Source organism: Cynocephalus volans, chromosome 12 (assembly GCF_027409185.1).
Source record: "Cynocephalus volans isolate mCynVol1 chromosome 12, mCynVol1.pri, whole genome shotgun sequence".
Taxonomy (NCBI): Eukaryota; Metazoa; Chordata; class Mammalia; order Dermoptera; family Cynocephalidae; genus Cynocephalus; species Cynocephalus volans.
Genome location: NC_084471.1, coordinates 85,208,458 through 85,223,393, shown reverse-complemented (window position 1 = coordinate 85,223,393; position 14,936 = coordinate 85,208,458).

Here is a 14,936-nt window from a genome sequence, read left to right as displayed (position 1 = left end):
TTATATTTAAAGAATTCTCAACTTTCAAATATTGTTTTTGTCATATTATCTCAATGAGCTCTATATAAGAACTGTCAACGAATACTACGTATCTCTTACTTCTGATTTTTCTCTCAATCTTTTATTTCTGTACTTCAATATGGGCATATTCTATTGGTCTGTATTTGAGTTTAGTCATTCTCTCTTTTTTGGTATAAGATGTATTGTTAAACCCATCCACTGAGTTCTTAATTTGTTATAGATTTCAGTTGTAGGATATCTATTTGATTTTTTATTATCAAGTTTAGTTCTCTTTAGAACACTCTTTTTCATGCATTTTGATAATCTTTTACACTACTTTTAGAAATTATTTTTATTCGTAGTAATTTTGTGGTCCTTGTCTGCTATTTACATCTGCTGTTATTGTTTTTTCGCTTTGTTGCAAGTTTAGTAAATTTTGTCCTGTGCTGGATATTGTGAATATGCTCCAGAGCCCAGGATTTTAATTATCTTCCTTGAAAGAGTGTTAAATGTTGTTTGGCAGGCAATTATATTATCAGTAGTTCACCTTGATCCTGTTGTCTTGGTTTCAGGCTTTGTAAGGTTGGATCTACTTCAGTATTGCCCTTATGCCTGGAGTTACTCTTACTCCTAGTGCATCACATTTCAGAGGTCTCAACTGATAGCCTCGAATGTTCACAGAAGACTCTTTATTTTGGCTGAGACTTAACTATGGTTGGGACTCAATTCTAATATTTTCCAGAAATATATGAGGAGAAATATACATAGGCTCTAAAATTTCTGCTCATCTTCTAGCTTTCCAGGGTCTCTTTTCTTCTGGTTCTCCAGGAATGCTCTGCACACACACAGCTTGATAATAACCAGGTATCCAAGGAATGTATTTACACACAAACATTTTGATAATTTGCATATGGATATTGCTGTGCATGTAGGGAAAAAGGTGCTTCTGTAAATACCAGCTTTTGGCATGAACAAAATGTTGTTTTCTCTTTTAATAATATAAAGGAATAAGTTAACACCTTAGTTTTTATTTCTCATTCCTGTATATACTTTATAACATAAACCAGTTCTCTGGAGGCTGATTACTGGGTACAAAAACAAGATTACTTTTTGGAGCCTTCAAAGATAAGAAACAAACTTTGTATCATGGTAAATTCACTATTTATTCAACAAATAAAGATTTATGAATACTACAGACTGGTATTTATGGAACAGCGTCTCCTATATGTATCCCACATACAATTTTTGCTATAGGTCAGGCATTCTTCTAGCCACTGGGAATGCAGCAGAAAGGAAAAACATAAAAATCCTTACATTTCGAGTAATGCAGATAATTAACAAAATAAATGTGTAAGTAAATACTACATAAAATGGTTATGAGCAAGGTTATAAGCTGAGAGTATGAATGCAGAAAGAGTAAGTGAGGCTTTAGAGGAGAGTAGAAGACATGAAATAGTTGTCTTAAGAAATAGAAGAGTCAATGGAATAAGGAAATATTGGATAACAGGCACATTAAAGGTTGTAGGGGATAATTTTAAATTGAAACCACATAGAATGGGTGTGGGTTTTTCCTCTAGCTAGGTTTACATATGTCAGGTGCAGGCACATAAATGAAAAGTTGGATTTAAGCAGGATTAATGCTTTGCTAAACATATGATGAAGTGAGACAGGCGTAAGGCTGTTGAGACTATGTGATAGAGTTGTAAAAATGACTGATTGTTGAATTTGATCTAGTAAAGAGAGATGTAAGGGCACAAGGGCATGAAGAAGAGTGAAAAAGTGATAGAACATACCCAGTGGATCCCAGTGGGTTGAAGGATGAGTGGGTCACATGTGATAACCCATTTTGGTGAGAAACTGGTCTTCCCCAGGAAACATCTCTCTGTCTCAATGAGTGTCATTTTTTTTGTTTGCTTGTGTGTGTGTGTGTGCATCCCAAATCTATAGTTTACATTAGGTTCACTCTTGGTGATGTATATTCTATGCATTTGAATAAATTTATAAATACATATCCACCATTATAGTATCATACAGAGCAGTTTCACTGCCCTAAAATCCTCTGTGCTATTTATCCTTCTCTCCCTTTTAATTGCTGGCAACCATGGATCTTTTTACTGTGTCCATAGTTTTGCCTTTTCCAGAATGTCATATACTTGGAATCATACAGTATTTTGCCTTTTCACATTGGCTTTCTTCACTTAGTTTATTTATCTGCTCACCTACTGAAGGACATGTTGGTTGCTTCCAAGTTTTGGCAATTATAAATAAAGCTTCTATAAACATCTGTGTGCAGGTTTTGTATGGACAAAATTTTTCATCTCCTTTGGATAAATACCAAGGAGGGTGATTGCTGAGTTGTATAGTAAGAGTATGATTAGTTTTGTAAGTAACCACCAATCTATATTCCAAAGTGAGCATACCAACTTGCTTTCTGACCAGCAATGAATAAGGGATACTGTTATTCCATATCTTCTCTTGCATTTGGTGGTGTCAGTGTTCTAGATTTTGGCCATTCTAATAGGTGTGTAGTGGTATCTTGTTTTAATTAGCATTTTTTTCTAATGATATATGATGTGGAGCATCTTTTCATATCATAAATATATCTCCTTTGGTGAAATATCTGTTCAGGTCTTTGGCCTGTTCTTAAATAGGGTATTTGCTTTCTTATTTTTGCATTTTAAGGGTTTTTTAATACTTTGAATAACTTAAATCTTTATCAGATAAGTCTTTTGCAAATATTTCCTCCCAGTCTGCAGCTTGTCTTTTAATTATCTTGACAGTGTCTTTCACAGAGCAGAAAATTTTAATTTTAATGAAGTCCAGCTTGTCAATTCTTTCTTTAATGAACTGTGCCTTTGGTATTATATATAAAAAGTTATTGACAAACCTGAGGCCATTTAGATTCTTTCTTATGTGATCTTCTCAGAATTTTATAGTTTTGTATTTTACATTTTGGCCTATGGTCCATTTTCAGTTAACTTTTGTGAAGAGTGTAAAGTCTGTGTGTAGATTCGTTTTTGTTTTTTTTTTTGCATGTGGATGTCTAACTATTTTAGCAACATTTGTCAAAAAAACCCCTGCCTTTTCTTCATTGAACTGTATTTGATTCTTTGTCAAAGATTAGTTAACAAATATACATATGTATGTGAATCTATTTCTGGGTTTATAATCTGTTCCATTGGTCCATTTTTCTATTCTTTCACCAATACTGCACTGTGTTAATAGCTAACTTTAGGTAAGTCTTGAAGTTGGGTAGTGCTAGTTTTCTGACTTTGTTCTTGTCCTTCGATAGCATGTTATTAGAGTTTTATAGTTTTCCTTATATAGATCTTGTACTTATTTTTTAGATGTGTATTTCAGTGTTACATATTTTGGGTGCTAATGTAAATTATAATATGTTTTAATTTCAAATTCCACTTGTTCATTGCTGGTATATAAGAAAATGATTGGCATTTATTAACTTTGTATTCTACAACCTTGTTATAATTACTTGCTATAATTGCTTATTAGTCCCAGAAGGGTTTTTTCAATCATTTTTTTTCAGATTTTATACATAGATAATTCAGTTATCTGTCAATGAAAAAGTTTTCTTTGTTTTTTTCGAATTGGTGTATGCTGTATTTCCTTTTCTTGTTTTATTGCATTAGCTCAGACTTCCAGGGCAATGTTGAAAAGGTATGGTGAGAGGGAATGTCCTTGGCTTGTTCCTGATTTTAGTTGGAAAGCTTCTAATTTCTCACCATTAAGTATGAATTTGCCTGCAGGGTTTTTTCTTTATCAAGTTGAGGAAGTTTCCCTTTATTGCTGGTTTGATGGAGTTTTGTTTTTAAATCATGAATGGGTGTTAGATTTTGTCAAATAATTTTTCTGCATCTATTGTTGTGGTCATGTGATTTTTCCCTTTTAGACTGGTGGTGTGATGAATTACATTAATTGATTTTAAAACGTTGAACCTGCCTTGCATACTTAAGATAAATCCTACTTTGTCATGGTATATAATTCTCTTTGAACATTGCTGGATTTGATTTGCTAATATTTTGTTGAGGATTTTTGTGTCTATGTTTATGAGAGAGATTGGTCTGTAGCTCTTTTTTCTTGTATTGTTTTTGTCTGGTTTTGGTATTCAGGTAATGATGACCTCATTGAATAAGTTAGGGAGTATTTCCTTTGTTTCTATCTTTGGAAGAGATTGTAGAGAATTAGTATAATTTCTTCCTTAAATATTTGGTAGAATTCACCAGTGAACCCATCTGGGCCCAGTATTTTCTCTTCTCTTAGCTATTAATTTAATATTTTAACAGATATAAGCCTATTCAGACTATCTATTTTTCTTGTGTGAGGTTTGGCAGATTTTATCTTTAAAGGAATTTGTTCTTTTCATCTAGATTATCAAATTTGTGGGCATGGAGTTGGTCATAGTATTTCCTTATTATCCTTTAATGCCCAGGGTATCCATAGTAATGTCCCCTCTTTTATTTCTTATATTAGTAATTTGTGCCCTCTCTTTTTTTCTCTCGGTTAACCTGGCTAGAGATTTATCACTGTTATTGATCTTTTCAAAGAACTGGCTTGTTGTTTCATTAATTTTCTCTATTGATTCTCTGTTTTCAGTTTTATTGATTTCTGCTCTAATTTTTACTATTTATTTTCTTCCACTTACTTTGGATTTAACTTTCTCTTTTTTTCTAGCTTCCTAAAAAGTGTGAGCTTAGGTGATTGATTTTATATATTTTTTCTTTTCTAAAGTATGCATTGGATGCTATACATTTTTCTCTAATCACTGCTTTTACTGCATCACATACACTTTGATGTTTTCATTGAATTCAAAATATTTTTAAAATTTCTCTTGAGATTTCTTCTTCAGCCCATGTGTTATTTAGAAGTGTATTGTTTAATCTCCAAGTATTTTGGGATTTTCCAGCTATCTTTCTGTTATAGGTTTCTACATTAATTCCTTTGTAACCTGATAGCATTGTATGAATTTTATTTTTAAAAATTTGTTCAGATGTATTTTATGGTCCAGAGTGTAGTGTATCTTGGTGAATGCTCCATGAGAGCATGAGAAGAATGTGTGTTCTGCTTTTGTTGGATAAAATAGTAAAGTAATGTCCATTATATTCAGTTGATTGATGGTACTGTTGAGTTCAGCTACATCTTTTCTGATTTTCGGCCTACTGAATCTGTCCATTTCTGATTGACAGGCATTGAAGTATCCAGTTATAATAGTGGATTCATTTATTTCTCTGGGCAGTTCTTTTAGTTGTTGCATTATGCATTTTGATGCTCTGTTGTTAGGTGCATACATATTAAGCATTATTAGGTCTTTGTAGTGGATTGAATTATGTCCCCACTAAACTCATTGAAGCTTGAATTGTGTTCCCCAAGTTTTATGTGTTAGAAACTTAGCCCCCACTGTGACTGTTAAGAGGGTGGGAAATCCTATTATGGTAATTGAAAGGTGGAGTCTTGAAGAGGTGATTGGATTGTAGGACTGTGCATTAGTGAATGGATTAAAAATGGTGGTCAGGGACATGGTGGTCAGGGCTTTAAAAGAAGGGGAGAGTCTGTCTTACTCTCTCTCTTGCTTTCTCTGCTTCCACCATCTTGCAATGTGAGACCCCTGGGTCACTGTTGCTGCCACCAGATGGACTTTGGACTTCCCAGCCTCAGAAACTGTAGGCAATAAATTTTGTTTTCTTTATAAATCACCCAGTTGTAGGTATTCTGTTATAGCAACAGAAAACAAACTAATATAGTCTTCTTGTAAAATTGACCCTTTATTGTTATGTAATGCCCTTATTTATTCCTTATAACTTTTCTTGCTCTGAAGGCTGCTGTGCCTAAAATTAATATAACTATTCCCATTTTCTTTTGAAAAGTGTTAGAATGATATATCTTTCTCTATTCATTTACCTTTAATCTATATGTGTTGTTATATTTAAAGTGGATTTCTCATAGGAAGCATATAGTTGGGTGTTTTTTTATTGACTCTGACAATCTTTGTCTTTTAATTGGTGCCTTTAGATCATGGACATTCAGAGTGACTGGTGGTATAATTGGTTTAATATCCACCATGTTTGTTACTGTTTTGTATTTGTTGCCGTTGTTCTTATTTTTGTCTTCTACTCTTTTTCTGCCTTTTGTGGTTTTAATTGAACATTTTATGGGATTGAGTTTTCTCTCCTTTCTTGGTGTATCAGTTATACTTCTTTTTTAACTTTGTTTAGTTATTCCCCTATAGTTTGCAATATATATTTACAAGTAATCCAAGTCCACTTTCAAATGACACTATATGACTTCAAGGGTGTGTGAGTACCTTATAATAACAAAATAATCCCAATTCCTCCCTCCCATCCATTGTATCAATGCTGTCATTCTTTCACTTATACATAAGTGCATTTATATACACACACGCACAGGCACAGATACATACAATTGAATACATTATTGCTATTATGCATTTGTATAAACAAATGCTATTCATTCACTCCTTTTGAACAAATTGTTACTTTTTAGGTTAATTAGGAATAAGAAAAATGAAAGATTTGATATTTTATCTTTACTTATTCCTTCTCTGATCCTCCTCTCTTCTTTTATGTACATCTGAGTTTCTGATCTACATAATTTTTTTCTCTCTGAAGAACTTTTAACATTTCCTTAAAGGCAGGTCTATTGGCAACAAATCCACTCAATTATTGAATTATTGTTTATCTGAGAATGTATTTCTCCTTCATTTTTGAGTAATATTTTTGCAGGGTACAGAATTCTAGGTTAGTGTTTATTTTTTGTTAGTTTGTTTTCGCTCAAGCCTTTAAATATTTCACTCCTCTATCTTGTTCCTAGCATGCTTTGAGGAGAAGCTATATGTAATTCTTATCTTTGCTTCTCTGTAGGTAAAGTGTTTTTGTCCCCCCCTCTGGATTTTTTCAGAATTTTTTCTTTATCTTGATTTTCTGGAATTTGATTATGTTATGACTAGATGTAGTTTTTTTGGGTGACATATTGTACTAGGTGTTCTCTGAGCTTCCTTGCCATGTAGTTTGGTGTCTGATATTAATTTGGAGACATTTTTAGTCATTATTGTTTCAAATATTTCTTCTATACCTTTCCCTGTTTCTTTTCCATGACATATATGTTACACCTTTTGTAGTTGTTCCACAGTTTTTGGATATTCTGTTCTGTTTCTTTTTGTCTTTTTCTTCTTTGCTTTTTAGATTTGGAGGTTTCTGTTGAGATAGCCTCATATTTAGAGATTCTTTCCTCAGACAAGTGTAGGCTACTAATAAGCCCATCAAAGGCATTTCTTCATTTCTGTTACAGCACTTTTGATCGCAAGCATTTTTTTTTTTTTTTTGGTTCTTTCTCAGAATTTCCACCTCTGTGTTTACATTGCATGCATTATTGCATGATGTCTACTTTATTTATTAGAACACTTAGCATATTAATCATATTTGTTTTAAATTTTCAGTCTAAACCCAACATCTCTCTCATATCTGAGTCTGATTCTAACTCATGCTCTATGTCTTTGAACTGCATGTTTTACCTTTTAATGTGCCTTGTAATTTTTTTCTTGACAGCCGTACATGATGTACTAGGTAAAATGAACTGCTGTAAAGTAGTGATAAGCTGTGGGGGGAGTGGAAGTGTTTATAGCCTTGTGATTAGGTTTCAGTCTTTTAGTGAGCTTGTGCCTCTGGTCTGTTAACTTCACAAGTGCTTTTTAGTCCCCAACCCCACCCTCTTAGTTGGGACCAGATAGCTAGAGTCAGCTGTAGTTGGGTGTTTCCTTTTCTCAAGACCAATTAGGCTTTGATAAAATCCCAGGAGAACAGGCTCTAGTCAAATAGATTCTTCTGAGGGCAGGCATTGTTAAGAAGAACAGAATGCTCTGGAATATTTCAATATGGTTTCTTTTCCCCTCCCCCTGCTGGAAGCACGGAGGGGATTTCCCGCTTCACTGTGAGAACCTGGTAGAGCTCCAGGAAGTAAAACTTAAAATCTGAGGGCTCCTGATGACTGATGCCCCTGGAGTTTTTCTCTCTCAGGCTTGTTCATACTGAGCCTCCAGCAATTTGTCCATGATAGTTCAGGTTTTCCTCCTGGTTCCCACGAAGGTTTCTGATCTGGTAAGTTGTTATTCTTTCTCTTCATCAGTGTGTTTCTCCAGTATTGGGGGCAGCAATTTGCCTTTTAACTTCACTTCTTTTATGGATCTGTGGATCTTTTTGTTTGTTCGGCTTTTTACTTGTTAGGATAGAGTGGCAACTTCCAAGCTGGAAGCAGAAACGAGAACTTACGAGTGTCTCCTTCCCACTACAAAACTCATTATCATGGTTCTGGTCCTTCAGAAAGTTGCTTTCAAGGAGTAAATTGTTAGTTTCTCTAAAATTATTTCCCCAAACCTAAAGTATTGTTGGTGAATCATTACAAAGAAGTAAAACCAACAAAAACATCACACTACAGGAGAAAAAAAAAAAAATCAAGGGAGAAAAGTTCTTATTTGACTATGTAAACAGAAGTCGAACACTTTCTTTTAGGTCTTAAGACATGTGGACATGCTTTAGACTTTTTCTATTTGGTTTGGACTTTAATTTACCCAGGGAAACAACTGGCAAACACATCAAAACCCATTATTTCCAATTTGCTTCTGCATGTTTGTGTAGCAGTTATAAAGATTGTATGACAATCTGTTTTGATCATTAAGACAACCAGTGGTAAATCAGACATCACTGCTTTTTAAAAAAGATTTGTTTGATTTCCCCTCTGAGTGTTCGTATGACCCTGTCCTATAAGTATCAGTTTCCTTTACATGAACAATCAGAACATAGTTGAATTTGTCTTTTGAAAAAATTATTATAAAATATTTAAACACACAGAAAGTGTAGAGAATAACAAAACAAAACCCATGTATCTACCTCTCCAATTTATCAAATCTTAACACTTTTACATATTTATTTCAGACACTTAGGGAAATAAAGTATTTTTATATACATTTGATTCCAATGTAAACCTTCCAATATCACCATCTCTCTGCTCCCCAGAGATAACCATTAGGTATTTGTTGCTTCTGTATGGTTTCACTTATTACTAGTACCTATTTACGTACCGATAAACAACATAGAAAGGTGTGCGTGTGTGTGTACGTAGATACATATACACATATATTTTTAAAAATGTTCCTAAAAATCCTATGTATTTCTTATTGTGCACATGTGGGAGAATTCCTCTGGGATATATATTTATACAGGGGTGGTAATTAGATATTGCCAAACTGATTTCTAAAGTGTTTATATCTATTTACAACCCAATCAGCATGCATGGGTATTTCTGTTGCTGTACATCTCACAAACAGTTTCATTTACCAGAAGTCTAATTTTTATTAATCTCATGGGTGTGAAATAGTAATTCATTGCTGTTTTAACTTGCATTTCTTTGATTACTAGTGAGGAGGAACAACTTTGTAAAGGTTTACTGATTATTTGGATTTCCTGTCCTGTAAATTGCTTGTGCATATTTTTTGCTCATTCTTTATTGGGTAGTTTATTTATTTGTTTACTTCAGTAAATAAGAGTTTATGAAGTGTTGGTTTGTTCAAAATTAAATGCTGTTCCTTTAACACATATATGTACTATAAAATACCTTTTTTTACTTTAACTTTTCTTATGATGTCTTTTATTGAAAAAAAGATTTAAACTAATGTAGTCATTTATTACATGAAGGAAACTTCATGGTTTGTGTTTCCTGTACCTTGTTTAGTAAATTCATCCTAAATCCTAAATCATAAAGATATTCTGTTATATTTTTTTCTAAAGTTTTAAAGTTTGCTTTTAATATTGTCTAAAATCAGCCTACAATTTACCTTTGTGTACAGTATGAGGGGTCTATGATTTTTTTCCCTTGGTTAACCACATTTCATATTTTTGAATAATTCATTTTTCCCCTTGATTTATAATGACTGCACCTCTATCAAAACTGAGCTTTTGTTTATGCACAAGTATTGGGGATTCCTCCTTATTCTGTTGTATTGGCCTGTCTACCCTTCTGCCCTTTATCCACTCTCTTAATTACTAAATATTTATAATAATTTTTAATATCTGGTGGAGAGAATCATATCATCTTCGTCCTTCAAAATCTGATTTTTAACTATTCGTAACTCTAAGGTATTCCACATGAATTTCAGGATTACTTTCTCAGGTTTTACACAAAATATCCAGAATTCAGTGGAATTGCGTTGATTTTATAGATTAGTTTGAGAGAAAATTAATATCATTAAATTTTCTCATAGAAACCATAGCATAATCTTCATTTTTCAAGTTGATAATATTCAACACGTTCATTTCAACTTTTCTTCAAAGATTTTGCATATTTTTATTAGATTTATTCCTGAGAATGTTGTATTTTTCTTCCTATTACAAATGTTATTTTCCCTTACTCCATTTTCTATTGTTATTACTGGTACGTGGTTATAATATTAATTTTTATATGTTGGTAAGCTATCCAGAAACTGCTAAATTCTCATACAAGTATAATAGGTTTTATGGATATTCTACTCGATTTTCTATGTATATATCATCAGCAAAGAGGACTAATTTTGTCTTTTTCTTTCCAATTCTGACTTGTCTTTTTAAAAACAGCATAATTTTGAAGGGAAGCCATGATAGGAGGCTTCTAATCTTGTTCCTGATATAAATAATTCTAAAGTTTCATCACTTTAGATTAAGGAAGAAGGAAGCTGAAGTAAGTTCCATTCTATGTTTATAGTGCTCTTATTATGCAAAGTGTTTTTATTATGAATGATAGCTTTTATTATTTTATTATGTGCTTTTATTATGAACATTTAACTAAATAAATATTTCCCTCCATTTATTGGTGAATGCATAGGTTGAAAGATTATATGTCTTATCTCCTCTATTTTGCTAATACGGTAAATAATATTAGACATTCTGATCTGAGTTATCTTAAGAATCCTTGGGATAAACCCTACTTGGTTAAAATGTATTTTTATGTATTTCTGAATTTAGTTTCTTAGTATCTTTGTACCTAGGTTCACAAATGAATTGGCTTATAACTTCTTTTTCTTGGGCTGTACTTGCCTGGCTTTGGCATGAAGTTTATTGTAAATTCATGAAATGAACTAGATAGCTTTTCTCATTTTTCTTTTATTTGAAACAAATTTATGAGACAGAGATTACCCATTTCCTGAAAGTTTGGTCAAAGTCATCACTACAGTTATCTGGGTCTGGCTCCTTTAGGATAAGGGGACTTTTAAGTTCTTTAATGTGTTTTTGGATTATTAGGTTTTATCTTTCTTCTTGAGTTAGTTTGGGAAAACTATCCTTTTTATTTAAGTTTTGGCATAAGTTTATCCATGGTACCTCTTACAATTTTTGAAATCCATATTTCTTTTTTGACTTTTTTTTTTTCCTAAATGCAATTTTAACCTATATTTTTAGAAAAGGACACATAGATCCCTGGTACGAGAGGGTCTTCAAAAAGCTCATGGAAAGATTTCATATTATCTTCTAATTCTATTTTTCCATGAATTTTTGAGCTACCCTTGTACACATCACCCAGTGCAACCACCGATTTTTCTAACTATTGTGTAAGTAATTCAGGTCAAAACCCTCATTCATTTTGTCTTCTGATTGGCATCTTTACAAAAAAGACAGAGCCCAATTTATTGATTTAAAAAATTTTTACACTAATCATGATTTTACAGTAATTATGCATTTTTATACAAATACAGAATTTATTCACAAGAATAGTACATTCTTGTCAAATAGAGAGAATACTATAACACTATATGATCACTTTTTCATAAAACAGTTTCCAGGCAATCTGTTTGTTATAATTAATTGGACCATAAACTACATGGAAAGGAGACAAGATATGAAAGTGACAAATGAGAGAGGTGAGGCAAAGCTAAGTGCCGGCTGAGTATGTAAATAAAATAAAGACTTAAGAAAAAAGTGACATCTTCTCTATTAATATTCCATTACCAGACATAAACATGTCAAAATTAACTCTGGAATCTGTTTCGATGTAAAACCAACTATATGCGAATATAGCTAATTTAGCAGACGTTTCAACAATTTGCTCCTTGGCCAGAGGGATGCTGCTTCCTCTTTCTGCTTCACAAATGCCTGTGGTTCAGATGTCGTCATAAGAGTAAATTGCCTCTTTTTTCTTAGACACTTTATACCATTCTCCACATTCTCTAGGCTGCTGTTTTCTCTAACATCAAGACAGGGTAATCTCTTTATCTTAAAATTATGACATTGCTCTCAGCAAGATTACTAATCTGAAAAATATCAATTATTTTGACTGTCACTCAATGAGCAGAAGTACATAATACTTATACACTTACAGTTTCTGAGAATTCCTTGAACCACCCACATACTATTTCATAGTACATGAGAGCAGGTTACTGAAATTGAGTTAGAGAGCTCCTTATGTATAACACTTTGGAATATAAACCAGCAAGACAAAGGCAGGGTTTTAATTAGATGAACTCTGACGTCCTTTCCTACTCTAACTATCTATGGCTTTATTATTCGAACAGACAGTGAACCCTAATTCATTTTCAAAAGGAAAGGGTGTGAAGTATCTTATTATCATTTTCCTGGCTGCTGGCTGAGCTTTTAGTTTATACAGTCACATGATTACTTTGAAAGAAAGTGCACTTGAGAATGTTTTTTATTCATCTGCTTTACACCTTTATTGTCTTATCTATACTTTTCTATGATTTTGCTTCCTCTTCTTCATTCCTGTTTCCCTTTTTATTTATTTTTTGCTCCCATTTTGATGCCTTTCTCATTCCTGTTTTTTCTTTGTTTATTGTTTTTGCTTTCATTTAGGTGACTTTTCTTGGAAAGAAGGTGAAAAAGCATTATTTGCTCTTACCAATACTTTTAAGATGTGTCTTTCTAGAGAGTTTCCATACAATGATGTACTGTGGGTTAAAAAGTGGGAAAAAGCCCTGTCAAATTGGTATGTTTTTTCTGAATAGCAGTTTAGTCCTATCTCTGCTGCTTGCTAGATGCATGATTTAGGTGAAATTATTTAATCACTCTTTTCCACAGGGTAATATTTGTAGTTACCTTATAGGGTCATAGAAGAGAATAAATAAGTTAACATGTGCATAGCATATATTGCCACTGGGGCTAGGTGTTAATAAATTGCACAGAGTCAATACCAGCTTATTGAGTTAGCACGGTGAATTGAGAATTTCTCATGTAAACACCTAGTTGATACATTCAGTCTGAATCAAATTGTGTATTTTCACCTCTGTTATAAAACCCTTAGAAATCATTTCTGCACATATTCTCCAGGTTTTGTTTTGTTTTCTGATACAAATAAATCCTGGCAATTCCTTTAGGGACTGAGCCTTCCCTCCTGTCAGGCTGGATCACAGACCCCTCTGCCCCATCCTGTGTAGGTCGTGAATCAGGTAGTTGAAAAAAGATTCTGGCAGCTGATAACAGGATAGACATGCTTTATTCCAACTTGAGCTCTGCTGGACAGTGGTTCAGAGCCACTGTCTCTTATACTGAAAAGCACACAATAGTGGCAATGAGCCAAGGAGTATATGGGTGTACATGCACAATTACACTACTCTTCTGTAACTTGTTTACAATGGATGTGCTGAATCATACCCAGCCAGATATGAGGTAAGGGGGCCTGACTATACTAACTCCATTTTCCTCACACCTCCCAAGTTTGACTTTCTAATATGTCCTCTGAGGAATGCTGGGGAATGAGTCAGCTCAGGTGTGGAGGCTATGATAGGTAGAGAAATGAGGCTCCAGGAGAAATGGCATTCCCTTGCTGGTAGCTATCTCCAGTGAGATCAGTACAAATCTTCTTGCTGAGAAGACCTATTTCATCAGACAGAACTAGGGAAGCTTCATAGGATTTAGGCGTTAGAGTTATTTTCAGTCTTCCATATCCAACAAAATTTTACAGTTCTGTTTCTCAGGGTTCCAATATGTCCCAGCCAATGCCCTAACTTTCATAACTTTCAAATAAGAAATCAATTCAGGCTGAGGATTAAACTTTTGGTATGTGTCATTTTGGTATGTGAAGCTTCATTTCTGCTTTTTGACTATTTCAGCACTGTGGCCATAAGAGATAGATTTGTGAGGACAGTCATATAAACTCCCTAATTCTCTGATCATTTTTGAGACTAAGAATTTAATACCCTGATTCTGTAATTTTCATTTTACTGTTAAGTGGGGTCCTTGGAAGCGACCTCCCCATCCCACATCCCTTGTGTTTTACATGCCATACATATTATGGAAAAGCCATCACCATTTGATCTGCCAACACCATGCCTTCAATCTGTGTTTTGTTCCAGGTGACCACATAGTTCAAGTTTCATTAGATTATTAGCATTGCATCCTTTAATGCTACCCAGATTGTCACTGCTCGAAACCAACCAGGTCAGATGTTAACAGTCGCAGACTCTCAACCCTGAAATCCTGTTGCCACAGCCACTTCTGTTAGTAAATACTATACAAGTATTTGTTAAGGTTCAGTTACAGATAACAAGAAAACTCTCTGGCTAGTTTAAGTAAAAAAAAAAAAAAAAAGTATAATATAGGAAATTAGATCCTTCCAAATAATTTAATGAACTAGAAAATTAAGCTCTGGGCTGGGCTTCTAGGGAAGGATCCCATGAAGAACACATCAGTGTTGGCCTGCCAAGGGTGCTGCTACCACTGCTATGGTTACAAGCTGGGGTATCGGGAAACTGCTGCCACGAATATTGCTTCAGGACCTCATGGCTGCATCCGTGATCCAAGCCAGCAAATCTGTGCCCATGACTTGCTTCTTAACATGCATGAAGTCAGGCAGCCAGGTACTGGGCAGAAAAATCAAACACTTCCACGACTGTGCTGCAGGCAGGAGGAGCAGAAGTGTGGCTCTCACTTCAC